Here is a 27,999-nt window from a genome sequence, read left to right as displayed (position 1 = left end):
AGAAAAAAAAACTTACCAGGACAACAAGGAAACAGCATCTCTCTGTCGATCGGGTATCTCTTGCAGGGGTTTTTCTAAAACATTATGTATACAATCCGGAAAGACGAATTAAAAAAATAAAGAGACAGCAGGACTCGATCTTGATGGGACTTTGAACAGGAGTATTTCCTTGAACAGGCAAGCGGGGGGGGGGGCAACACCAGTACAAGCACTCCAGGGTAGCCGGTTACCCAAAGAGCTGTTCCTTCCTGGTTACTCCCCCCTCCCGCCACCCAAAAGCTGGAAGAAAAGTTAGAGCTCGCCCGCCCGCCGCGGGAGAGCCGCCTCAAGGGGGGGGGGGGGACGCGCCGGTCCGCGTAAACCCGGAGGGGAAAAGCCGCCAGTCCAAATCGCCAGCCCGCCGCTCCCTTGGGCTTAGCGGGATCCACGCGTTTGCAGGAGACGAGCTGCACAGACAGGAAACTCCCCGGCATAAACTCTCTCTCTTTCTTTCTCTCTCTCTCTCCAGAAGGAAAAGTCGCCTCTGGGCAGCCTGCCCTTTTGCAACCCCGGCTGCCTCGCTGTTGTTCCTTCAAAGGCTCCCCTCGCTTTTGTGCCTCCGCTTTCTCTGGCTCTTTTTCCCTCGGTCGTCCACCAGAACCGCCGCCTCCCTTTCTCCTCCTTTCCAACCCCCCCCCTCTTTCTTTCTTTCTTTCCTTCTCTTTCCCTCCCTCCCCCCTCCACCTCATGACACAGACAGCCCAGATGGGAAGAGTCTGCAGCTGAAGCCAGGCCAGTGCCCCATCCTGAAAACTGATCCTGCTGATCTCATCACACCGAGGGCTACTAATCCAATGACCAGGGAATTAAGAACAGATGGTGACGCCCCTTCGCGCCCCCCCCCACAATCTCCACAGCACCATTTAGTAAAACGGGCTGAAAAGCAAGCAAGCACACACACACACACACACACACACGAGTCCACCAACAGGCAGCAGAAGGGCAAACAGATCTTGGTCGCCTATGGCACAGACTGCATTTCCTGTCATTACAGACGAGAGTTCTCTGGCCTGAGTTTACCGAGGCAGGCAGGAGCTGCATTATTTAACCCCTTGTGCCTAATAAGGTGCAGGGGCAACACATGGAAACCTGGGGGGGGGGGGTTGTTCCAAAGGGGCATTAAAAGTTCAAAGGATTGCTTGCTGATGCTGTTTAAGACTGTTTGCCACTACTTCAGATTCAACATTTTAAAATTCTAACTGGGGATCCTGTTATCTATTCTGATTGGGATGCCTTCATGGGTATAATGTGTTACTCTTTTACTTATTTTGTTTGTTTGTTTGTCTTTTATCCTGCCCATCTAGTCACTACTCTGGGTGGCTTATATAAAACATAAGCATAAAAGCACCAACTGTTCCTCAGCCAGACTTCCCATTAAAGAGAGAAAACACTCAAAAAGAAAAAGCCCCCAGTGGTCGCAGCAGACAGAAAATTAAACGTTAGAAAACATCCTTCTCACATGATAATAAGTTATCATGTGGGGAGGATTATTGAAAAGCTGCTCTGAAAAGTAGCGTTTTCACAGTTTTTTCCCCAGAAGCTAGGCGGGAAGGGGCTTGGCACACCTCTGCTGACAGGGTAACAGCTACCACCAAGAAGGGCCAAATTCTCGTCGATTTCTGGGCCTCCGTCAGGGTGGAGTGGATGGTATGGGTGGACAATCTCAAGGAGGGGTGCTCCAACCAAAAATGAGGTCCCAATAATGTGAAAATACAACATTTTCTTCTTTGGGAGAGTCAGCATTAACATAAAGTTCAACGTCAGGCAATCTCTTTACTGCATTACTTAAAAGCTACAAAGAAGGTGTGCTTTCCGGTTCTTGATTACTTTTTTTTTTTGTCAAATAAAGATGGTAGCTTGGGGTTAAGGCTAGTAGTTCAAAAATAAGGCCAGATATAAAATAAAAAATAAAATATATAAAATTGGACTAGAAGCACGTTCGTTTGCAACTGGTTGAAATCTGTAAGAACACTTCAAAACAGAAGTGGATGTTTGTAAGCCTACAGAGATCACAGGAGTAGACAGAAGTTTCATCATTGCATTAAAAATGCACCTCTAATATTGCTCCCACTCAGAAGCCTCCATCTCTTGTCCTAAGAGTCACTGTGGGCAGCAAAAAGCACTAGGAGCAAGTCCCAAATTAAACACTATTGGGGAAGGACCAAAAGGCCTAAAACAAGGCATGACAGTTGGGCATGCATCCCCATTACACACATCCAAAACACTTGTCTGCTGAAATTAGCTTCTGACAGGGCAAGACTAGCTGATTCAAACACCACAGGAGTCAACGGTTGCCAAGTGTTCCCAGAAAAACAGAACCTGCTCTCCAATACTGTATTCTGACAATGAGACCAGACCATATGGATAATGTGGAACCATTCAGTAACTGGTCAAGCTTGCTGAAGAACTAAATTTGGGGCTTTAGTGGCTTTCTAGTGTTTAGCATGCCATGTATTGAAACAGTATACAATTTATTGATAAATAAGGAGATTCCATTTAATGGTTACTAATGTGTGAATCAGAAATCTGTAGCGTCCTACTTATATTTTGATGTACATAATGAATAATTATGTACAACATGATAAAGCGCATCATTTCCCTAAGGTAATGACAATGACCTGATATGGAAACATTAACTTTTATATTAAAGTTAGCAAATGTAAAACCAGTAAATAAATAGAAAGCTTTCACCTGAGTCCAAAATCACCATACCACTTACCCAAAACACCAAATACATTAATTTAAGTTTATCCACAGCATGTTAAAAATAACTACTGTCTGTGCTGTAACCAGTATTTCATTATGCAAGATGGTCTATGCTTCACTTAAAGTAGAAAGCTGTTGTGACAGCATACGTAATATCTTAAAGCTTCCACTGATACCTTGCATAACTCTGCTTAAAAGAGGATTGATGGTACTCTTGGTAGCATTTTGTATTTTCAATTAATTTGTGACCTTTCTCAAATACACAGCAACACTGCAAAGTGCTTGATTTTAAAAGGTATGTAGTAAGTATGTGTGCAGGAAGCATATGCATGAGAGAAGAAGAAATGAAGTCCTAGGTTTATTAGCAAGTTGGTCTTGTTTGTGACAGAAACTTTTATATATTTTGCCTGTTAATAGAGACTCATTACAAAGATTGGCCTGAAAGTGGTATCCTGTTGCCAGCTGTGAGAGGGGACCATGCCAATATGGTGACACAGCAGTACAGATCTACAGTGACAACACAGCATTAATTCTATGGTCCATGTTGTCTAGAATGGTAGGGTAAGGTAAAATAATAACACTCCCACCATAGTAGAAATAGAACAAATCTCTCTTAAAACTGATGACAGAGCTGTAATCTACTGCTTTGATGGGAAAGTGTACAGATTAGAGCTTTCTAGTTGAATGATGGGCAGTTGACCTTCACTGTGATTTGGGGGCAACCACACTATCCACTAACTTCAGTGTTAAATGGTGAGTTCCCACACTAAATTATTAACACAATGATGGAATTGGAGTATGAAGAAAAAAGAGGCCAAGAATAAACAAAGGTAGATGTATACCCCTTACTACATTTAATGACAATAGTACTAGCATCCGTTCCCTTGCTATAAAGGAGATCCATTACTTTTGGAGGTCAGAGGATTAAGCTACAGCAGGCACCTGAAGTAGAAACGAATTAGAGCATTGTAGGATAAGGAAGATGGCTTCCACTGTAGAGGATACCCACTGTGGTCACTGATCATTCCACTGAAAAACATCATTGTGAGATTAAAATCCTTATAGTGGAAAATGAATCAGGACATGCCACCACCGCTTCAGTTCCTATTTTTATACCAATATAAAAAGCTGCTGCTTACTTTGAGGTCATTACATCGAATACATCACAATAAGATGTGCGTCATTCACATCAACCATAAGTGATAGAACCTGATCCTTAGCTATAGCACAGATCAAGATGTAACTCACGTCTGAAGTCCCCCAGAAGCACTGGTTACTCATTCATTTCCAGGCTCAATCTGAATATTTAAAACCATAAGTGGTCATGGAACAGTTTCTCTAATGAATTGCCCATGAACCTTGCCTAGGTCTTAAAACTAGCCCCAAATATCCTGATCCTGGGCTAGCATTCCAATTTATTAGATTGAAAGGAATTTTTCAGTGATTATCTTCCCCAATTGTGGAATTCCCTCTCCTAAGAATTCCACATCTCTCCCCCCCCCACCCCGTCACCTTTATACAGTCCCTTTAAACCAATTGAATAGCTTACTGGATTGCATTCTCAACTGTGCCTCTTAGAACTAGAGCCAGTCTGTGTAGCCCTGGCCAAGCTGTACAGCCCAGAGCACTCCCGGGAGAAGGGAATAGTAAACTATTTCTGAGTATTCTGTACTTTAAAAATCCTGGAAAGGTTCACCATGGCCGAATCAGATTGACACACACAATTATTATTTTTTAAAGATATGTTTAAATCCTGCTAAGTCTTATTTTGTTGTTGACACCACTATATATATATATATATATATATATATATCTTCCAGATGGTGCTATTTTTATTAGAGTTGTTTTTAACATTTTCATTATAAGCCACCTTTAAGAGAGCTTGTCTTAAAGGCTAGGTAGAAGAAATTAATATCTGTGCTAATCACACCCAAGGTTCATCTAATCCACTCTGTCATCCACAGTTAGTGGCTAGATGCTCTTGGAAAAAAACATATAAAACTAATATTTATTTCCCTTCTTTTGTCCTTAGTGTGTGGGTGATAACCCAAAAGCCATCCAGCAGTTCTAGTTCATTTTGTTTGCCCTCTTAACTACAGTTCTTCCCATAGATGCTATCCAATGACATACAATGTGGACACATCCACAACTTTTGATAGGTTAGTAACAACCATTGACTTCATAGATGCTTTAGGACATCTCAATGAAGACTTCGGCAACTAGACAGGTACTGAATCTAGCACACATTGTGTTGCAATCTAGTGTCAAGGGGAAGGAGAAAGACTTCCTGTGAGAGGATTCAAGGGATATCACAATCTGGTGCCAGTGGTAGGACCTGAAGCTATTAAATACAATTACCAGGATCAAAACTTGTAAGACAGAATTTCAAGAAATATTGCCCATGATTGTTATAGTGTCAGGAATGTGAGTTCACATTTTTATAGTTTCAAAGGGCAAAACTTACTTCTTTACAAATTAATTTCTATGACACCTTCCACAAACTATTCAAGACAGTTTTTAATTTTTTAAAAAATACTGTGTTAAAACAAGGGCATTATGTTGACACAAAACAAGTACTGGGTGAAAATGTAACACCATGTACTTATAGAATAAGTCCTGCTTAGTTCAGTGAGGTTTACTTTTTTTTGTTGAAGAGCATGGCTGTGACTTAAAATTCTGATAAAACTACAATAAAATCTTATATATACTGTGTTGAAAGGCTGGGCATATAGAAATGTCTTGTGCATCTAAAATTGTAAATTAATCATATTGTCCCCTTTTTACAAGGAACATGTATGCCACAAGTTGGAACGGAGGAGGGATGGAGGAAACGAACCAAAGCTTGAAAAATAAGGCTGTTGGTGGATTCCAGTAGTTGTAGTTGAGAAAATAAATTTCTCAGGCTATGATGTGTACCTTACATACTACATTGACTGAAGAGCCAGAATTGGCTGCAGCCTTTTTGTTGAATGTATACTCAGTCGTGATACTTGTTCTTGCTGCTGTGTGAAGTGGACCAGAGAGATACTGAAACTTAAGTACATGGGCATCCTATGGGCACACATCAGTACACAATGCACATGCATGTAACTAGACATCTCAGGTCCTTACAAGAAAAACCAGTACACTACAGCCATACCTCAAACCATCTTCTGTCCCTGGCCAGTCCTATACATTAGGCAGAGTGAAGTGACTCCATAAATAGCAGATTCTGGGTGTCAAAGGGGCTACAAGCTGTCAATCAATTACTTTGTTATAAGCCAGAATCCATTGTGAAATATTTAGGTGTACTGGAAATTGTGAAAGCAGTTTTACTAATTTTCTGACCACAATCAGGTGAGCAAATGGGTGTGTGACTTGGATATGTACAAACACACAACAGACAGTGTAATCACCCACACCACATTGGGCAACTGGCAGGGGGAGTACTTTGACCCAACAGGATTTGGGTCACATTGCATTTCTACGGCTAGCAGGCAGGTGGCAAAGAAGGTTTACCAAGACAAATATTTGTACTTCCAGGCTGCTTGCTTGAAACCAGATTGTTGGCTTGAAACATCAAAAGTAAAAGAAAAAAAATCTTTCTCATGTGGTTTTGTATTTTGCTTATTGTTACCAGAGTTTGCAGTCTTTAATGTTACATTAGGTGCAGCTAAAGTACATTGATTTCTCTGTGGCTCTGGCACTCTAACAGAAAACTATTCCTTCATAATACAGTGTTTCCCTGAAAATAAGACAGGGTCTTATATTAATTTTTGCTCCAAAAATGCATTAGGGCTTATTTTCAGGGGATGTTTTACAGCCATGTCATCTTCTGGTTGCTGCACAATGCTGCACAATGGTGGAAGGTGGATTTTCACTTAACTAGAGCTTATTTTGGGGGTAGGGCTTATATTACGAGCATCCTGAAAAATCATACTAGGGCTTAATTTCAGGTTAGGTCTTATTTTCGAGGAAACAGCATAGTTGGAGAAAGTATTTGTTCATTTGTTATTTCATCTATTCTTTACACAACTTGGGGGGGGGGATTACATTTCCAGTTAGATTTTTTAATGACGGTATTAAGCAGGCATTTCCAGTATGCTGGAGGCATAACAGCATATGAGTTAGGGTAAATCAAGAGGTCTTGGAAAAGGATGCTGAGGTAATTCAAGGATGATTCAAAGAATTCAATTAAGTGTATTCTTGAAGACTTTCACGGCTGGGATCCATTGGTTGTTGTACGTTTTTCGGGCTGCCTGGCTGTGTTCTGTCCTATCTTCAGAGGACAGGAATAAAAACCAGAGCACAGACAGAGTTCTGACTCCTGTCCTCTGAAGATGCCGGCCACAGAGACTGGCGAAACATTAGGAAGAAAAACCTCAAGAGCACGGCCAGACAGCCCGAAAAGCCTACAACAACCATTAGTTCCATTAAGTATTACCATCACATGTAATGAATCACAATTTACCTGTCCTGTATGTGTGCTTGTATGTGTGTGTGTTTGTGTGTCCCCAAGGGTACAGCAAAGTTGCATTTCAAAACACACATTTCAAACGTGCAAATGATGTTATTTGGTGGCGGGGAGAAAGGTGTAGCAAATACTGATTCCAGTTACTTTTGAAAGCATTTTAAAGACATTTTCAGTTGCATTTTAAAAGGAATGTTTTCAACTGGATTACAGTTATTAAAGCAATCTTTTAATCCCCTCCCTGAAAAAATTAATAACATAAAAAGCAGTAATGTTATAAACAATGCAGAAATGAGTTACTTTTAAGGAATTTGTAACAGCAATATTTACAGGTTATGGACAGGAGCTTTGAACTGAATGAAGTACAGTGGTGCCTCGACTTACGAACGTCCCTACTTACATCCATTTTGAGTTACGACCAGCTCTGGCTGCAAAATTTTGCTTCTACTTGCGACGGGAGCTCCAATGACTGCCAGAGTGGCCACTTTATCTTGATGAGGTGGGAATCTCTTGAACAACTATCCTATTCACAGACAAAACAGCAATACTTTGTGCATTCAGTCCGCAGACCAAGCAAGAGAGGAACAACCTTCAAATTGCCACAAAGCTGGTACTCATGTCGGTCATAGTTTTTGCACCTCAAAAGTAGTTTCATGTTGCCATATGTTTCGTTCATATGGACTGCATGGCCAACTGGAATTGATGACAAAACATTGCCATTATGTAGCAAAATAGCTTTAAGACTCTTCATATATACTGACCCAATAGCATATCTGGAAAACTAGAGCCAATCAACAAATTTAAGCATCATTTTCATCATTGACCCAGAATTAGGTCTTGACTTAAACTTGAATTAAGTCAAGACCTAATTGAATTAAAGTTTGACTACATTTATTTCAGAAGCATTTGGCTGTAGACCAGTAGTGCAGCAAAGACCTCGGTTGTATATTCTGAAGTAGCATTGGAGAGCACTGAGTTTTCAAAAGCACACATGGCTTTCCTCTTCCCAATTCTATCTTCAGAAGAGCCTTATGAGGTGGAAACAGAAATAGTGCATGAGGAAGAAATGTGTGTATGTGTATATTTATATCTGAACAACAACTCCCAGAATACTCTACCCAGCATGGGCACTCTGTTTCTGAGAAACACTGGCTGACCCATTATTACTCAGTGAGTTTCATGGCTCAGGGGTGACTTCATCCTCAATTTATCAACTTCCAGTCCTCAGCCACTACACCTCAATAGATCTGTTTTATCTTAGGGTGTGATCAGATGGCTGTAAAGGTGCAAACCTGATTGCACCAGAAAGGGTTGCTTTAATGGGGATGATTTCCATTAAAATGACCCTTGGGGAATCACTCCAGCCTGGCCCCCAAAATTAAAAGCTCTACAGCTGAACCAAAAAAGGATAAGGGTCAGGCTGCAGTGCATTTCCCTGTATGTCATGCAATAATTGGGAAATAAATCACAACTGACTGCTCTACAGATGATCCAAATGTTGATCTATATGTCATCGTATGAGCACACCCCCAATCTTAATGTGCAGAATGTTGCAGATATGTGCCTCAAAATACTGAATCCACACTTGCATTGCTTTAAGAAAAAAAGTTCTGTGTCAATTTCCTTTGTGTGATCCAATCAAGGAAAAAAAGGGACTTTACCATAACAATGTTTACTTAATTACTGACATTATGGGTTTTGAGAACACCTTCCAAATATATTGTGATTTGCAATAGCTAGTAAAACAGCATAATAGTTTGAAGGGATGTAATATTCAAGACACATTCACATTAAAATAAAGGACCTGCCAAATTTCACTACATGCATAAAGAAAACCCACATTTTGCAGGCCATCCACTGCATCACCAATCATATAATCAAGGCATGACTGAGTGTGTGATGGGTGCCCTGCAAAATAGTGCATGCTGCTTTTGTAATACACTTGAGGACTCCAAACAGGATGTTATGTGGACTTAATTCTGGCAGGGCTACAACACTGTTTATTATAGAAAGTATTGTATAAAATCTTTTAAAAGGAAATATCAGTTCCAGAAATGAACTGGGAGCCTATGTAGCTGGCACAGAAAATATGTCATGTACTCAGAATACTTAGTGCCGGTAATGCACCAATTGAACATTTCACATTGTTCTCAAGAAAAACCCCATATGGAATGCACTGCAGTAGCCTTGCCAGGACATAACCAACATGCCTGCCAGGGAAAAAAAAAGATCTGTGTTTTATTCATAAAGACTCATATTTAGATATGGAACTATTATTAAAGCACACCTGTCAAATTAGCAAGCATTTTTCCACCATATTAGCTTGGTCACAAGTACAGTAAAAGCTAATTCTTTAATTGTTATATTAAATAAGACACAGTTCACATCACTTCACTAAAACTTTAATTTTTTTAAGCACAGACCCCTATGTTATATAAGCACAAACACAGATGCTAGTAACAGTTCCTCACTATAGCCTTTGCTACTCATACTTCTTGCAGAACACCAACTTACAAGTAAATGGAAAACCCCTATATTCTTCCTTGTATATTTATTTTTTAAATTTCCACCAGAGAGGTATCAGTAAGCTACATAAATTTTTTATTGATTGATTGATTCATTTATTCCCTTAGTACACTTCCAGGCTGCTGCTTAGTACAAACTTCCCACTGCAGCATCCAGCTTAAAATAATAAAAATAAATACCATAAAGCATAGTTTTAAAAATATGTCTCATGAGTACAGAACTGCTGAACCAGCAGCTGTAAAATCAATCCATAAAAAAACCAGCAGAAACCATAAAATGACAACTGAAACTAGCTGTGGAACAATATTTGGAAGTGAGCTGTCCTCCTGGTAGTAAGAACACCTCAAGAATGGAGCCAGCAAATGTTTGAGGCATTCCATGTCAGGTGTCATGATGGAAATGGTCCCTCTTTGGTCACTGCTCTCTAGCGAAACTGGAACATGGGGAATTCAGGTTCGACTCTGTACTGAGCCATCAGGGAGCCACCTGGCACTCTCTTTCAGTCTGTTCTACCTCATATGGATATGAGGGGCAGGAGAGAAACTTTGGTCTGATTCACATTGACTTGCATGTCATATAGTCAATGGAAAATAAGGAGAATCTTACTGTACCAATCCTGGAGCATTCCCTGCATTATTTGTCAATGTTGTTGTTGCTTAGTCATTAAGTTGTGTCCGACTCTTCGTGACCCCATGGACCACAGCACGCCAGGCCCTCCTGTCTTCCACTAACCCCTGGAGTTGGGTCAAATTCATGTTGGTAGCTTCGATGACACTGTCCTTCCATCTCGTCCTCTGTCGTCCCCTTCTCCTCTTGCCTTCACACTTTCCCAACATCAGGATCTTTTCCAGGGAGTCTTCTCTTCTCATCAGATGGCCAAATATTGGAGCCTCAGCTTCAGGATCAGTCCTTCCAGTGAACACTCAGGGTTGATTTCCTTCAGAATTGATAGGTTTGTTCTCCTTGCAGTCGAGGGAACTCTCCAGCACCACAATTCAAAAGCATCAATTCTTCGGTGGTCAGCTTTCTTTATGGTCCAGCTCTCACTTCCATACATCGTACTGGAAAAACCATAGCTTTCACTATGTGGACCTTTGTCGGCAAGGTGATGTTTGTGCTTTTTAATATGTTGTCTAGGTTTGTCATCGCTTTCCTCGCAAGAAGCAGGCGTCTTTTAATTTTGTGGCTGCTGTTTCTATCTGCAGTGATCATGGACCCCAAGAAGGTAAAATCTGTCACTGCCTCCATATTTTCCCATTCTACTTGCCGGTAGGTGATGGGCCATGATCTTAGTTTTTTTGATGTTGAGCTTCAGACCATTTTTTGCACTCTGCTCTTTCACTTTCATTAAGAGGTTCTTTAATTCCTCCTCACTTTCTGAATGGTATCATCTGCATATCTGAGGTTGCTGATATTTCTTCCAGCAATCTTAATTCTGTTTTAGGATTCATCCAGCCTTTCGCATGATGTATTCTGCATATAAGTTAAATAAGGAGGGAGACAATATACAGCCTTGTCATGCTCCTTTACCAATTTGGAAGCAATCAGTTGTTCCATATCCAGTTCTAACTGTTGTTTCCTGTCCCACATAGAGATTTCTCAGGAGATAGATAAGGTGGTCAGGCACTCCCATTTCTTTAAGGACTTGCCATAGTTTGCTGTGGTCCACACAGTCAAAGGCTTTTGTGTAGTCAATGAAGCAGAAGTAGATGTTTTTCTGGAACTCTCTGCTTTCTCCATAATCCAGCACATGTTAGCAATTTGGTCTTTAGTTCCTCTGCCCCTTCGAAATCCAGCTTGTACTTCTGGTAGTTCTCGGTCCACATACTGCTGAAGCCTACCTTGTAGGATTTTGAGCATAACCTTGCTAGCGTGTGAAATGAGTGCAATTGTACGGAAGTTGGAGCATTCTTTGGTGCTGCCCTTCTTAGCGACTGGGATGTAGACTGATCTTTTCCAATCCTCTGGTCACTGCTGAGTTTTCCAAACTTGCTGGCATATGGAGTGTAGCACCTTAACAGCGTCATCTTTTAAGATTTTAAATAGTTCAATTGGAATGCCATCACCTCCACTGGCCTTGTTGTAATCATGCTTTCTAAGGCCCACTTGACTTCACTCACCAGGATGTCTGGCTCAGTGTCAGCAACCACACTATCTGGGTTGTCCAGGACTTCCAGATCTTTCTGGTATAATTCCTCTGTGTATTCTTGCCACCTCTTCTTGATGTCTACTGCTTCTGTTAGGTCCCTACCATTTTGGTCCTTTATCATGTCCATCTTTGCACAAAATGTTCCTTTAATAGCTCCAATTGTCTTGAACAGATCTATGGTTTTTTTCTTTTCTATTATTTCTTTGCACTGTTCGTTTAAGAAGGCCCTCTTGTTTCTCCTTGCTATTCTTTGGAAGTCAGCATTCAATTTTCTGTAACTTTCCCTACCTCCCTTGCATTTTGTTTCCCTCCTCTTCTCTGCTATTTGTAAGGCCTCGTCGGACAGCCACTTTGCTTTCTTGCATTTCCTTTTCTCTGGGATGGTTTTTGTTGCTGCCTCCTGGACAATGTTACGGGTCTCCATCCATAGTTCTTCAGGCACTCTGTCTACCTAATCGAGTTCCTTAAATCTGTTCTTCACTTCCACTGTGTATTCAAAATGGATTTGGTTTGGATTATACCTGACTAGCCCAGTGGTTTTTCCTACTTTCTTCAGTTTAAGTTTGAGTTTTGCTATAAGAAGCTGATGATCAGAGCCAAAATCAGGTCCAGGTCTTGTTTTTGCTGACTGTATAGAGCTTCTCCATCTTTGGCTGCAGAGAATATAATCAATCTGATTTCGGTATTGCTCATCTGGTGATGTCCATGTGTAGAGTCACCTCTTGTGTTGCTGGAAGTTGTCAATATAGTTGCACCCAAAGGTCAAAGCTAGGCAATCCCTTTATTGAACTGTCTAAACATTAAAAATATGTGATTTTTCAGTTTTGCAATGATGTACATATAACACATTCAACTGTATGCAACACACCTTCTTTTGTCCTGTATTTTGGTGACGCATGTGCTCTTTTACAGGAAAGCCATTTATGGTGTTTTGAGATCACTGGAGTGTTATTTAATGAAAAATATTACATAAATTGGGATGGGTAAAAATATATTATGAAGAACAAAGTGTTCAGAATGGCCCAGATTGCAGTTTTCCAGTCATTCAGCTCCCAATAGTTCCCAAATGGTCATCTACCCTGCCAAATTATAGTTGGTATTATGTGTTTTCAGTCTGTTCTGAGTTGTGGTAACCTAATGACTTCCAAAAGGTCCTGCCATGAGAGCCCTATTCAGCTTTTGCAAACTAAAAGCCATGGCTGCCTCTATTAATTTCTCTCATGTTCCATCTTCCTCTTTTCCTACTACCTTCAACTTTTTGCAAGAAAATTTAGGCATCTATACGCATATTGTGAAAGTCCACTTAAATAACTGGAAAATGTTTGCTACAAATATCATAATGAAGCTGAATTACTTGCATGATTCACAGCACATATCCAAAAATATTCCATGTAGTTAGTGAAAGTTAAGCATGCTACAGTTCCAGTGAAATGACTTGGCATAATGATTCATGCACTTTAGCTTTTGGTCTTTCAATGGCCATGAGACATTCTACTCTTTACTGAATTCATTTTTTGTAATTCCATACATAATACTTAAACATATCAGGTTCCAACAGAGTACATTGGCTTTATTTGGTTCTGTTTTACAACAACTTTTCTAATATGTCCTATCCAATAACCTCCATTATGCTTTGAAATGTAAAATTCCAGTAGACAGGACACCGACTAAATTTTTAAGAATCATACTCCTCTCCTTATTTTTCCAAAAGCAGGACATGATATGTGAGATGCAATTCTAAACTAGAACGAAGCCTGGCATTTATTTAGTTATTTCTTAGATTTGTATGTAACCCTATTAGTACAAGCACTATTCTGGGCAGCTATAGCATAATAATAAAACACTAAAAAACAATAAAAAATGTATTGTAGTGTTTTATTATTATGCTATAGCTATCCAGAATAAGAAATTGTATTAGAAATAAAACTAATGAAACAGATAGAACAAGATACTACAAAAGGCGTAATATCCAAATAAGGCAGTCCATGAAATGAAGCAGGGTTGCATTGGAACGCCTCTCTGTAAAGCAACATGTTCAGATGCCTCCTAAACATTAGGAGGGAAGGAGTGCAGTTCCACACGGAAGTGATTGCAAAGTGCTGGTGCCACAGAAAAGAAGCCCCAGCTTCTTGTGGATGATTTCTGGGGCTGCTTCGGAGTGGCCACACAGAGAAGCATTCCCTGGAAGAATCTGGTGGAGCAGGTAGATAACCTTGGGAAAAGTCACTCTGACAGATACCATGGTTCCAAACTGTGAAGAGCTCCTTATACTGTATGTAAGCATTAAATCCCTAAACCTGTCCTGAGACACAACACCAGTGCAGGCGAGCCACTAGATAGTAATCTTCTTCTGTGAGACCCTCCTTAAACAATGTGAAACTACAGAACCATCCAAGTTTTCATTGTAGAAGAGGTATATTACTGGAGTCAGGTGCCATATTTCAGCTGTTGTAGACTCTCTTTTTCAAAAGAAAAAAAGAGAGCATTTGTTGAGTTTTTCTTTCACATTTTTAAAATATCTTCTTTCAGTTATTATCCCTCCCTCTTATTCTCTCTTTGTAAACAAGCCTTTGCAGATAATTTCCTTCAGCTCTCTGTCTGCTATGGCCCACATCCAAGATTACTCAGCTTCCCACAAATCCTTCTACTGACCTCGGCAGAATCTGGATGGAAACCCAGAGTTGAGCCTTTTTATTTATTTAAATATGTGTCTGGTAAAATATCATGCAAACATAACAGATATGATATCTGTTTTGATTAGTACTGTATGGTTTCTTTAAAAATATTATTTACGTTAAAATACAGCACAAAAATGTAGAATGGTTTTATTATTAGCAAATCTGTCTTCTCTGGCATTGTTTCTCCTTGCGTATATGAAATGAGTAAACAAACACTTTGAGAAATTATGACTGCGGAATCAAAAACACAACAGAGAAAATACATCCATGAACAGTTTTGAAGTTTGCTTACAAATGTGTTTCTTTCTGCAAATGCTCTTTTTGTGAAGCTATGCGTGCATGCACACACGCACACACAGAGTGTACTTAAGTCAATGTTAATGTTGCGGTGGAGGAGAGTTTTATGACACAAGGAAGACAAAGGATTTAGTTCAAATCAAACCTGCACTTTCATTTTTTATTTTCACTAAAAGCAAAAATGATGAAACTGAGGCTTTTGTACTTTGTTGTACTTGTTCTACTACTGCCTGCCTTAAGCTGGGCAACCCCCAGCCAGCAAGGTGCTGCCTCGCCATGGTCTGTTAACCTCACGGGGTACATGGGGTTTAGGGTGAAAGCCAACAAGTAGATTGATAACCCTGCACCATGCAACAATCATAAGAAAACCTCTGCCCTAAAGCTGGCCACTGGAATGTTCCAACAATGACCCCTGGCTTTTCTGATGACCTGCAGGAAACAAGTGACATGCCCAAGACAGCTATAATCAACATGGAACTGAGTAGGCTACAGATGGACATTGTTGCCCTGCAAGAGATGAGATTGTTAGACTCAGGCTCTGTCAAAGAAAAACATTTATCATTCTTCTGGCAGGGAAAACCATTTAATGAGACCAGGGAATATGGTGTTGGGTTTGCAGTTAAAAATACTCTGCTGAGATCCATTGTTCCACCTACTGTGGGGAGTGAAAGAATCCTGTCTCTGCAGCTCCACTCATCAGCAGGACTGGTCACTCTCGTTAGTGCATATGCACCAACACTGTTGTCCACAAAAGAAGGCAAAGACAAATTCTATGATGATCTGGCAGCTACTATCAAAAAAAATCCCAGAGAGAGAGCTGCTGTTCATTCTCGGAGACTTTAACGCTAGAGTTGGTGCTGATCACAACTCTTAGCCCACTTGTCTATGCTACTTTGGCATTGGGAAGATGAACGAAAATGGCCAATACTTGCTGAAGTATTGCTGTTATTATGGTTTTTGTGTCAGCAACACGTTCTTTAATATGAAGCTACAACACAGAGTCTCTTGGAGACATCCAAGATCAAAGCATTGGTATCAGCTTGATTTGATCCTCACTAGACGCTCTAGCCTTTCTAGTATTACAATATCACACACTTATCAGGGTGCTGATAATAATACTGATCACTCCCTGGTGTGTAGCAGAGTCAAACTGCAAGTAAAGAGATTGTATCACACGAAAAAGGAAGGAAGACCAAGTATTGACATCAGCAAGATTTGTGATCAGAGAAAAGTGGAGGAATTTGTCCAAGCACTTGAAGTAACTCTTCCAGGCCCAGCTGGTGCAAATGCACCTGAATGATGGGAACATTTCAAAAACGCTGTTTATAACGCTGCCTTGTCCACATTTGTCAAGAAGACTGGTTCGAAGCCCATTTGGAGGAGTTGATGTCAGCCATAGAGGAAAAGAGGAGAGCTCTAGCAGCATACAAAGCCTGTCCTAGGGAGTACAACTTGCAGGTTCTTTAAGTCATCTGGTCCTTTCATGAGGAAATGAAGGGCACTGTAGTTTTTGATGGCTCAACATCAGATCCCTTTGACATCCGAAGCAGAATGCAACAGGGCTGAGTGCTCATGCTGACTCTGTTCGGGATCTTTTTTGCTGTCATGCTGAAGCACACTTTTGGAACTCCAACAGAAAGTGTCTATCTCCACACTAGATCAGATGGAAAGCTTCTTAATCGCTCTAGCTTGAGAGCAAAAACCAAAGTCCAGCTGAAATACATGCGGGACTTCCACTTCGCCAGTTGTTGCAGCTGCTGTTGTCCATTCTGCTGAAAAGCTCCAACAACTTATGAATCGATTTACTAACGCCTGCCAAGATTTTGGATTAACAATCTGCCTGAACAAAACAGAAGTCATGGGCCAGGGCGTGGACTCACCTCCCTCTATTTCCATCTCTACACAAGAATTGGAAGTTGTTCATGATTTTGTGTACCTTGGCTCAACGATCTCTGACACAATTTCCCTAGATGTCGAGCTGGATAAATGCATTGGCAAAGCAGCTACCATATTCTCTAGACTTACAAAGAGAATAAGAAGCTGATGGCATATACCAAGATCCAGGTCTATAGAGCCTGTGTCCTGAGTAAGTACACCCCTGTACTGCAGTGGATCCTGGACCCTTTGTGCACGGCAGGAGAGGAAGCTGAACACGTTCCATATGCGTTGTCTCTGACACATTTTTGGTATCACCTGGCAGAACAAAGTTCCAAGTAGTCCTAGAATGAGCTGGTATTGAAACAGTGACATCTATGTTGGCTTGGGCATGTCGTGAGACTGGCTGATGGTCAGATTCCAAAACATCTCCTAATGGAAATTAGTGCAGTGAAAGAGCCCCAGAGGGAGACCACAGCTGCGATACAAGGATATCTGCAACCGGAATTTGAAGGCCTTAGGAATGGACCTCAACAGATGGGAAATGTTGACATCTGAGCATTCAGCCTGGAGGCAGATGGTGCAGCACAGCCACTCCCAATTTGCAGAGACACTTGTCCAGCAGGCCAAGGCAAAGAGGCAGTCCCGAACCCAGCAAAATCAGGAAGCTGGACAGGGGACAGATTGTATTTGTCTTCAGTGTGGAAGGGAGTGTCACTCTTGAATTGGCCTTCTCAGCCACACTAGATGCTGTTCCAAGACCTCTATTCAGAGCACATTACCATAGTCTCTTGAGACTGAAGGATGCCTACTGTACTTTGGGTACACCATGAAAAGAAAAAACCTAATGGAAAACTTGAAGGCATTTGAAGAGAGAAAGAAGACATATGAAGAGAGAAAGACCTATAGAAGGACCAGCCCATATCCATAGCAGGGCTGTTACAATAGGACTTTTTTGGAGGTCAGTAATTCATATGATCAGCCTGCATAATGTAGTGGACAGAGTGTGCATCCTGGACTCCGAAAACCTAGGTTTAAACCCCAACTTAGCCATGGAAACTCACTGGAGAGGGCGGCAATCATAAACCATTATTTGAACATCTCATATATCTCAAAAAACCTATTAAGCCTACCATTAGTCCAAAGCAACCTGACACTAAATAATAACAATTTAAGTTTACAAAGTTAGTGAAGTCCTGTCCCACTTGGAATAGTATTTTCTATACTGTAGTCTAGTGTATTATTTAAAAGGTTTTGTGTATGTGTTTCAGCAACATATCTTTAAGATGCTTGCTTAACTGAGATCTACAGAAATGCAGATAATATGAAGCCAAAGTGTCCACTTGCATTTAAAACTTGGAAGTGTCCATTTAGTTCCAAAGCCTGGAACAACAGTATATCATCTATTATCCTATTTGAATATACAATAGGCTGTGTGGCTACAGATGACCATCTGGGGACTAAGAACACAAAAGGCTGCTAGTCAGGGTTCAAATATAAAGGAGCCTCATGGATATGGACATGTGCACAAGACAAAGACTCCCCATTATCTTTTGTTCTGTGAGGTTTTGTCCCCCCCTTTCCCCTCCTCCCCCCAAAAAAGAATACAGAAACATCTAATCAGAGAGCTAAATATCAGGGAGGCACTCTTCAGATGTCAGCCATCAGTTTCAGCTTGGACAGATGGTGAACAAAGATGAATAGTAAACAATACACATGGGCCAGCTAAGTCAGTTACTCGACACTTGTATTAAATATTTGCTTCTAACATTCTGATTTATATGTCTAGAAGTAGCTTTTGTGGATACAGAACCAATACAGTGGCAATCCAGCTATCACAGTGCCAATATTTTACACGGCTAGAATAACATCCATTTTTATAACTTTTTAAAAGTAGAATAACCCCGGAGTTTTAAAGTGTCATGTTTAGGGGACTACAATTACATCCTGTGTGATCTAGTGAATGCAGTGATGGATTAGGACTCAAGGTACATGGGTTTCAGACCTCACTCAGCTATGAAAACTTATTGTTGAGGCACTGGTAAATCACTCCTTACATCACTTACCTTGAAAGCTCTACTAGGGGTGCTATAAGTCAGATTCAACTTGACAGCACATAATGTAAGATACGTAATGTAACCAACTCCTCAGCCAGTGTCACCCAATAAACAAGAGCAATGTGGTCATGCTGGCTGGAGGATTCTGGGAGCTGTAATCCAAAAAAGCAATTCTTTAAAACTTTGGTTTACTATATGGGCGTCACTAGTTAGTAGACTGGAGGGGCACCAGCCACGCCATTCCAGTGGTGGAGTTACAGGAGCTGTCATCCAAAACAGGAACTTTTCAAAGTTCTGGCTGATCCATACATAACTTTAAAGAACAAGAACAATTTTCACTGAAGAAAAATACGATGCAGTAGTAAATCAAATCATCAGTCAAATTATCAATCTATTGAAAATGTCAAGACGTGATGTAAAGGAGAAGTCATCAGTTTTACTGCTATATAAAAGCTCTGAGGAACGGGGAGGAAAAGCATTTCCCCCCTTTTTCTTAATTACTCTTTCCTCTATTATTAAATCCTGAAATGTGTTCCAATTGTTTGACTTTTATTTCAATCTCCCTGTGCTAATTTGGATTTTGCTACATGCAATTATACCAATTTACTTCAAAGGATAGAATACTGTACTTATAATGCAAATATCTACTGGATACTGGAGTGAGCCAAAGAATTTTGTAAGAAAAGCCTTTGACTATGTGGATCAGGAGAAGCTATGGATTGTTCTGAAAGAAATGGCTGTCTTAGCTCTTGACTGTCCCAATGTGTAACCTGTATTCTGGACAATAAACTATCATCAGGACAGAATATGGATAAAGATAATGGTTCCCTATAGACAAATATGTCAGACAGTGATGCCTTTTATCTATTTATCTGTTCAATCTGTACATAGAACATAGCATATGTAAAGCTGGACTAGATTCATATGAAGGAGGAGTGAAAACTGGTGGAAGAAACATAAGTAATTTAATATATGCAAATGACACCATTTTATTCGCAGAAAGCAGCAATGACTTGAAAAAAAAACATTAAGTAAAAGTGAAACAAGAAACCAGCAAAGCAGGACTGCAGCTGAATGTAAAGAAGACACAAATCATTACTAGGGTACAACTACACTACTTTAATCTGGACAATGAAGAATTTAAAATAGCTAAAGATTTTGCATACTTTGGTTCAATCATCAATCCAAATGGAGACTGCAGCCAAGAAATCAGAAGAATATTGACTCTAGGAAACACACCAAAGAAGGGATCAGAAAATATCAGGTCTAAGGATGTGCCACTGGAGACCAAGACCAGGATCATCCACATTATTGTACTCCCGATCACTGTGTATGGATATGAAACCTGGACAGTAAAGAAAGCTGACAGGAAAAGAAATAATTTGTTTGAAATGTGGTGTTGGAAGCGAACTCTGGACTGCCAGAAAGATGAACAAGTGGGTTCTAAAGCAAATCAAGACTGAAGAATCCCTGGAGTCAAAAGTAATGAAACTGAGGCTGTCATACTTCAGGCAAGTCATGAGAAGGCAGGATTCACTGGGAAAGACAACATGATTTGACCCAATAAAGGAAGCCACAGGCTTCAGTTTACAAGAGCTAAGCACAGTTAGGCGACACGATGAAACAAAACAAAAATCAACAGTCCAATATTACATAATAACAGGCATGCCTATTCAGTTTTGATAGAAGCCACATGACCTCCTTCTTGTCTTCTCATTGAAACGTGCATGCTTATCTCGTTATATCAAGTGTCTCTAGAAAGGGAAACTGCCTCATAAAAGATGGATAGTGGATTTATCCTTCAGAACACAAAAGTAATACTGTAGTGAAGTGTTTTTCAGTCTGTAAGTCATTCATGCTCACACCTCCTGTCATGTTAAGTCATTAATATTGCCATTTCACTGATGGGAAATAGTCTAGCAGACATCCCAGTCTTAAAAATATGTACTGAAACTAGGCAGATTTAGTATCCCAGCTTGGATGTGTCTTGCTCAAGGTGATCCAGTTTAAGACTATGATTTACATTGTCTGTTATCTAGATCACAATACTGTGTGTACAAAGAGTCATTCAAACACATTCAGATTTTATTCAAATATTTAGGAAGAGTATATAGTAAATCATTATTGGACTATGCAATGTCAGCCTGCTGGGGAAAAGCTGAAATGTGTTACATGACAAAATCTCTCTAAATGAGGAAAGTTAGCTTATCAGTAAAAGGCAGGTTTTGGAAGACAATCTATGGGGATTGTATTATGTTCCTTTTATGTTTTGATTTGATTTTTGTTGGCTTTCACTTATGCTTTAAGGTTGACTCTGCCACTCCAATTTCCTATGCATGCTATGATGCTGCCAAAACCTGCAAGCTTCCTGGAATGCAAAAATATCAGAATTACAATGTGTGCTTGCATTTCAAAGTACTGTAGCTGCCATTATACCAACAGTTTTTCTCTAGCTTGGACTGCATCCTAAGATGGAGGGTAAGGCTCTTTCCTCCACTTTTGCGCACCTGACACCTAGACTGATGCTCTGGCAATACAAGTTGCCTTGGGTCTCAGCTGTGGGAAAAGCTGAAAAACAATCAAAGCAATAAATAAATAAATAAATAAATAAATAAATAAATAAATAAATAAATAAATAAATAAATAAATAAATAAATAAATAAATGTGGTCATTCCCTCCCTTCTAGGACAGTTCATGTCTATATGAAGAATGACAGGTTTCCTAGAAAAACCATATTGGAGTTCCAGGTTTCTGGCACTATTCCAGATTTCATGCACCAGAGAAGGAAGAGAGAGACATCACCAGAATTATTTTAGCAGCAAAACAATGAGATTTAAGGATAGGGTCTCAAGAGGAGGTTTGAAAACAAATCCCTAGTTACACCTGCTACTGTATGTTCTGTTGAGAATTCAGTTCAGAAGCTGTTTTCTGATTATCATTAATTCTCTGTCTGTGTGTGTGTTTTGAGGGGAATCGTTCAGCTTGCTCAGCAGAATTCAGTATTTGTCAGCCCAACTGAGATTTGCCCAGGGCTAATCCGAAGAGCTTTAGAAGACATACAGTATGTTTCTAATAACCAGTGCAATGGCACAGTTCCTTCCTTCCCCTCCAGAATGTTCTAGTTGGGCTTTATACAACAAACATCACACACAGACACATACACACAGGGGGGAGAGGGAGAGTGCAACAGTTAGAGGGAAATACCCAGTGCAGCACTGCTGCGGCAGTGCCCTATTGTAAAGCCTCAAACCTTTTCGGTTACCCCATCATGGTACTCCAAATTCCAAAGCCACCCCAGCCTTGAAGTAATGTTTCTGTAGCAAGAGCTGTCTCCTCAACACTACTGAAAAATGTTCTCTTCCAAAGGATCTGCTATGAACCTTTGGCAGAAAGTAGTATCTTGTTAACGGCATCGACTGTAGAAGCAAACTGACAAATGAATATGCAATGACTCCTTATGGATGAGCCCACACATCTTCCCAATTGGGAAAGAGACAGCAAAGGAGGAGGAACTGCTCACACAAGAGAAAAGGAAGCTGAAGAGGACAGAGCTCCTGCCCAAGTAGAAATAATGAAAGAACATGTAATTTATATCCTATGGTCAGCACATTAAGAAAAAGGTTGCAGAGAATACAGAAGGTGCAACACTTGTATTAGGATGACAGCATATACATCGGGGTTTAGTCATAGAAGACAAAACAAAACATGCAGAGAAATGTTACTTGAAAGCTACTTAAAGCCTTAGAGAAAGAGCAAGTCCTAAGGGATCACTTCCTCTTCCTTGATCTTTTGTCTCTCAATTCGGAACCAAATATGATGGTCCCTTAACAGGCTCTGAATTTTGTTTGGAGACCATCTGTGTTCCCCCATTGTTGTTCACAAAACATCCACTTCTTGGAATTTTCAGAACCACGTTCCTGCCATTTTGGAGATTGCAGCACTGCTCCTATTTCTCTTTGACTGCTATGTTGCTGTAGGCAGCCCACTGCCTGGCTAATGTGTTTGGCACATTACCAGCTTGCAGGGCTACTGGTTCCCTGCATTCATTGCACCAGTCCAGCTACTAACACTGTGGACATGCATCTCAAAGTCAAAACCCAAATAACTTAAATTCATGTAGGTTTTAGATGGTTTCACAAAACCACTATGATATTGTGACAGGCTTGGTCTGCTTTATGAAGGAAATATAGTGCGAGCAAGCCTGACATATCAAGCCTCTGGCATATTAAGTAACTTCTTTCTCAACAGATCTAGTGTCTGTAAATATCTGGGAGTGATGGACAGGGTTTTTCATATTTTGATATTTTCGTATTTTCGTATCTATGAAAGAATAAATATCTAAGATTCTTCTTAAAATATGTTCAAGTGCTCTACAATCCTCTCCTTAATTTTTTCTCTATTTATGTTATCATCATCATCATCAACAACAGAAAACAAAGTGAGAGTTGTGTAACCTGCCAAGTCTGAGTATGTGAATCAAATAAAATTACACATTCATTTAACAAACATGTCAGGACCTCTTTTGAGCATGGATAATATTTGTATGTAGACTCCTTAAAAAGACCCAACATTTCTGGCATTACTGAATGGCACAAGACAGAACCATACTGCAAAGCCTCATACTGTATAAAGATAAAACTTTGGGAGACTGAGATGTTCAACAGATTTTTCCCTCCTAACTGATGTTGTATTGGAACAAGGCCAGGATCCTATTGACTCAAATCATTTGTGTAATGGATTGTAATGCCATCAGAATGACATTTTCCCAGCTTGTATCCAGTACTTGTTGTGCAAGCAGGAACTGACCTTTCTCAGTGGAGATTGTCACATGAATGTCAATACTTGTGCACACAGCTGATTCCATATTTCTACATCAGTGGGACTTTCTGCTCAGTGGAAGCTCAACAGGATCTTGGCTCATGCTTGTATTGTATATTAATCACTGGTTAATATTCAGTTTCAAAATGTAGGCCTGATTTGTTGAATACATTATCAGTTTTGTTTTCAGTCTCCAAATACCAAGACTGTGAAAGTGTAAATTGTATTAATCTAAAACTATGTAAATATAGGGTGTTATGGTAGAAATATAAAATAAACAACAAACACAGGTAACTGTTTCCAAGTTCAAGTGACTAAAATCCTATGGGCTACCTATGCTTGCATAAGGGATACTGAGCAAACTGTAGCAGCAAATTCCTGATCATTGATTCGGTAGCCAAGTATCTAAATAGGACTGGAGTTATATATGCAAAACAGGGCCCATTAAGGTGAAAACTTTGCAATCTAAAATGTGTTCATTCAGACAGAATCAGTCTTATCTCCTGATATTGGAGTCCAATGGAACAATCAAGGAAAAGCTTTTATTCAATTATTTTCCTATTACAGTGCAAACCTTTAAAGCTATGCTCTGTTTATTTACTAAAACATGCATCTACTGAGCCCTATGGTTGCAATCCTGTGAATACTAATTTGAAAGTAAGGCCCATTTAATCTGGAAGGTTTTCCTTCTGAATTAGTAAGTACAGGTTTGCACAGTTAGTGATTTTAAAGTCCTTTTACAATAGCTTGGAAACATAATTGCTGTATATTTCCCTGAGCACTTGGAAATACCAGGAATTTTTCAGATGGCTAAGTAATCCCCCAGAATATGGAAAAGATATTCAGCTACTCTGTATGCTATCCATTCTCAGTGGACAGGAGACTTGCCAAGTGACTGAAATCCACCCTCTACAATATGGGAAGTTCTCCAACAAACTTTTGCCAATGTAGGTTTCTTGACACAATATTGAACATTTGGTACAGAATGCCTTTGACCTCTTAATAATGAATAAGTGTGTGTGTCTGTTAAAAATATGCTTGTAGTTTATAATGCCTCCAAGTACTGAAACAGTATTGCTGTCAATCTTTTTCTTCACATTGGATATTGTTCTGGACTGGAAACATGCACATCAAAGAACAAGGTTATTAAGATATTTTTGTTTTAACAGAAGCCTTCCATTCCTTTGTAAAATTAGATTTTAAAAAGCAAACACTGAACACTGTCAAATCAAGACGGTGCACCTCAGATAAAACATAATGCTCAAGTACTTCTTTGACACTTTCACGTACTGGTTTGAGACATGCATCTTCTTTTGTACTTTAGTTTGTTTCTTTGTATCCACTTTTACAATTCCCAGTGTGGTATAATGGATAGATTGATGGACTAGAAGAGTTGGGTCTGAAATTCCATTTTAGTGATGCCATACTATAAAGTGAGGCATATCACTCATGACAATGATCTCACTGTATACTCTCATCTTGCTTGTCTAAGCTGGCCTCTTCCTAGTATTTCTTATGGCTATGTTATATTTTTCAAATGTTTTCCATGGCAATGATAAATGTGATAAATTATTATGATTGTGCGTTTTTATTCAACATTTGGGAAAGAAGTACATCTGGGATGTTCTTATTTGTCTTTCTTCTTTCACTCAACTTAGTTTACTAAACTTTACTGAAATACAGTATTATTACATTGCTAGAACTGGGTGTGGAATAATGATTGTTGCATGGATTTAGAGTGGGTTATCACACAATTAGGGTGTGGAGTAGCTCCTCAGATCATAGCCATTTGCATTCATAGGAATAGTGTATGTGTGTGTGTGTGTGTGTGTGTGTGTGTGTGTGTGTGTGTGTGTGTGTGTGTGTGTGTGTGTGTGTGTGTGTGTGTGAGAGAGAGAGAGAGAGAGAGAGAGAGAGAGAGAGAGAGAGAGAAGTTTTATTCATAAACTGGAAGTTTTTTAAGGATTAAATTCATAGATTTAAACCATACTACTAGAGCATATTTGCCACCCGAGACAGTAATCAACTAGAACTCAATTTTTATGTTGATCTCAGTTTTTCTTACAGGAAAAAGATAAAACTTCATGTGAATTATATGTAGCTCAAACTCATAAATGTCTGAATGGAAACAAATACAATTTAGTCTGTGGTGATTTACAGTGTCTGCTAACAAGTAATTCAAACTATGTTTGGATGAGATTATTCTGTAGTAAAAATGTTTATAATTGTAGCGAAGCGAGTGTCACTTAAAAATTAATGTAATTCGCCACAACCAGTTTAGTCTCTATAAAGTTAAGCCCCACCCACCACACACGCTTTTGTGTTTTGTTTCTTTGTCATGGGTATAAACACCCTATTCAGGATTTACTCACTGTCTTTGCACAACATACAGTACATGGAGAGGAGGCCACTAGCTCCATCCATTCAGTATTACTTTCTTTATGCAGAAAGCAATGAATAATAATAAAAAAGTACCTGTACACATGAAGATTTCTCATATGAGCAGGAATTCAGATTTTCCAAGGTCCTTGCTCACATGGACATACATAGAAGCATCTTCTCTTCACACTATTTCAGGAAATATGTCATATAGATACGTATGGCAAAACAGAACCAGATGATTAAACGTGCTGGCTTGCCATACCATCAATAACTTGCTCATTTGGTTTCTCCCAGTGCATTTAGTTAGCTGACCAGTTTATTATCTTTGCTTTTAGCTTGCCAGTATGAACTCTGGGTCTTCCCCGTGACTACAAATACAAACTGCTAAGGACAGGGGTTTTTAAAAATAATTTTTTGACCACAAATCCCATAATTCTACATTTGGGAGTTCTATCTGACAGACAGATACCTAAACATGACTTACCTGGGGAAAAGGCCTCAACTGAAATGTCTCCAGGCTTAGCACTACCCAGGCTTCCTGTTCCTGCTCCAGTGCTATCTAGCAGCTTTCCATCTGAATAGGAAGCTAGATGGAAGCGTAGGCTTCAAAACCTTCCTATTTAAGGAAACCTTCTCTCAGGTGAGTCACATTTAGGTATCTATCAGTGAGGTAACATTTCCAGAATGATGATTCATACGATTTTTTTAGCCAAAAAACCCAAAATTCCCATCCCTACAAACTGATTTAGACCTCACAGCTTTTCTTAAATGAACAGTACAATTTGTTATTTTGTGTCCCAATTAAAAAGGAGGCAGTAGCAAATTCTGAGCATTCTTTCAATTGCTACTCGCAGGTTCTTTGTGGGAAGTTGTAGCATTTGTATTAGAAACTGACCTATAAATGTTTATAGCACATTCAAGTGCTTTGCATTCTGCCAGAATTTGTGGGATCTTACAGGATGCCAACTAGTTTCAAACTGTGTGAACACCAGTATCCAAATGTCTGATTCATTCTTGCAATATGCAAACAAATAGTAGATAAAAAAAAATTGACAGAATTTAAGATTGGTTTACGTGGAATAATGATCTTTAATGCAAATTTTAGTGCTCTAAATTCAGGCCAGTTACAATTAAAACTAATTGCAATTTTTTACTGACTGATTGCTAACTGATTATCTGTGGGGCTACATTTCTTACACAAGGTTAAAATACCTCTGAATAAATCTTTCTCCATTATAAAATGTACATTTCTAATAAGGAGCAAAATAGCACAGCCTGATTTGTATTTAAGTGCATGATTCTGAATCCAGTAGCTTGGAAGGCAACTGGCCATGAGCCTTTCTTGTTTCCTACATACAAGAGGCACATGATAATCCCTACAAGAAAAGTACTGCCTGTCAAATTTTATTACTCAAATACTGAAATGCGAATGAGTATCCCACTTAAAACAGATAGTGTTTAATCTGTAATAACTTCAAAGACTTTTCTAATGATTTAGCTCAAACTCAGCTGCCTTCAGTCTAACTGAAGCTTTGATGTTCTTCCTAATCTTCATCTAACCCTGAGCTCTGGAAAAATATAAGCCCATGAGTTCTTAGCCGATGTGGAATATGTCAGATAAGCAGGTTCAGTGGAACCTATTAAAAAGTTAAAATAGAATGTGCATTTGAAACTTTAGTGAGCAACTGTTAGCACTCATGACTAGGACAGTACTGCTAGTTAATCTAAATGGAACTACTTACTAGATGCTCCAAGAGATGGAGCAAACCACAGACTGTCAGATGACTTCATGTGGAATAGTGCATGAATGGGCACACACCACTGCATAACCTTCCTGCATACACATTCCCTAGTTCCTCAGCTTTGACTAACCTTGCTGTTTGCTTCTGCATTTCCTACCCAATCATTATTTGTATTGTGTATAATCTCTCCAGCAATTGACTGATAATTTTGCATTTCTTAAATTGTATCCACCAATCAGACTTCCTAGGCCTAGTTTTGAGATCATTCTTGAAACACAT

At 39.6% G+C, this 27,999-nt stretch overlaps 1 protein-coding gene across 3 annotated transcripts in view; it reads right to left on the bottom strand.

The window, feature by feature from the left end:
• Positions 1-27,999, bottom strand: part of SPSB4 (splA/ryanodine receptor domain and SOCS box containing 4) — a 229,781-nt gene that overhangs the window by 93,456 nt on the left and 108,326 nt on the right. For 2 of the 3 annotated variants that reach the window (XM_020793141.3, XM_072995961.2), the window contains exon 1: positions 17-19,870. The exons of the other annotated variant lie outside the window; for it this stretch is intronic. The gene's annotated coding sequence lies outside the window, so the exon portion shown is untranslated. Of the gene's footprint in view, positions 1-16; positions 19,871-27,999 lie in introns of those variants that run through there. 3 annotated transcript variants of the gene reach the window in all.

The sequence above is a fragment of the Pogona vitticeps genome, chromosome 3 (assembly GCF_051106095.1).
Source record: "Pogona vitticeps strain Pit_001003342236 chromosome 3, PviZW2.1, whole genome shotgun sequence".
Taxonomy (NCBI): domain Eukaryota; kingdom Metazoa; phylum Chordata; class Lepidosauria; order Squamata; family Agamidae; genus Pogona; species Pogona vitticeps.
This window is presented reverse-complemented; position numbering and strand designations above follow the sequence as displayed.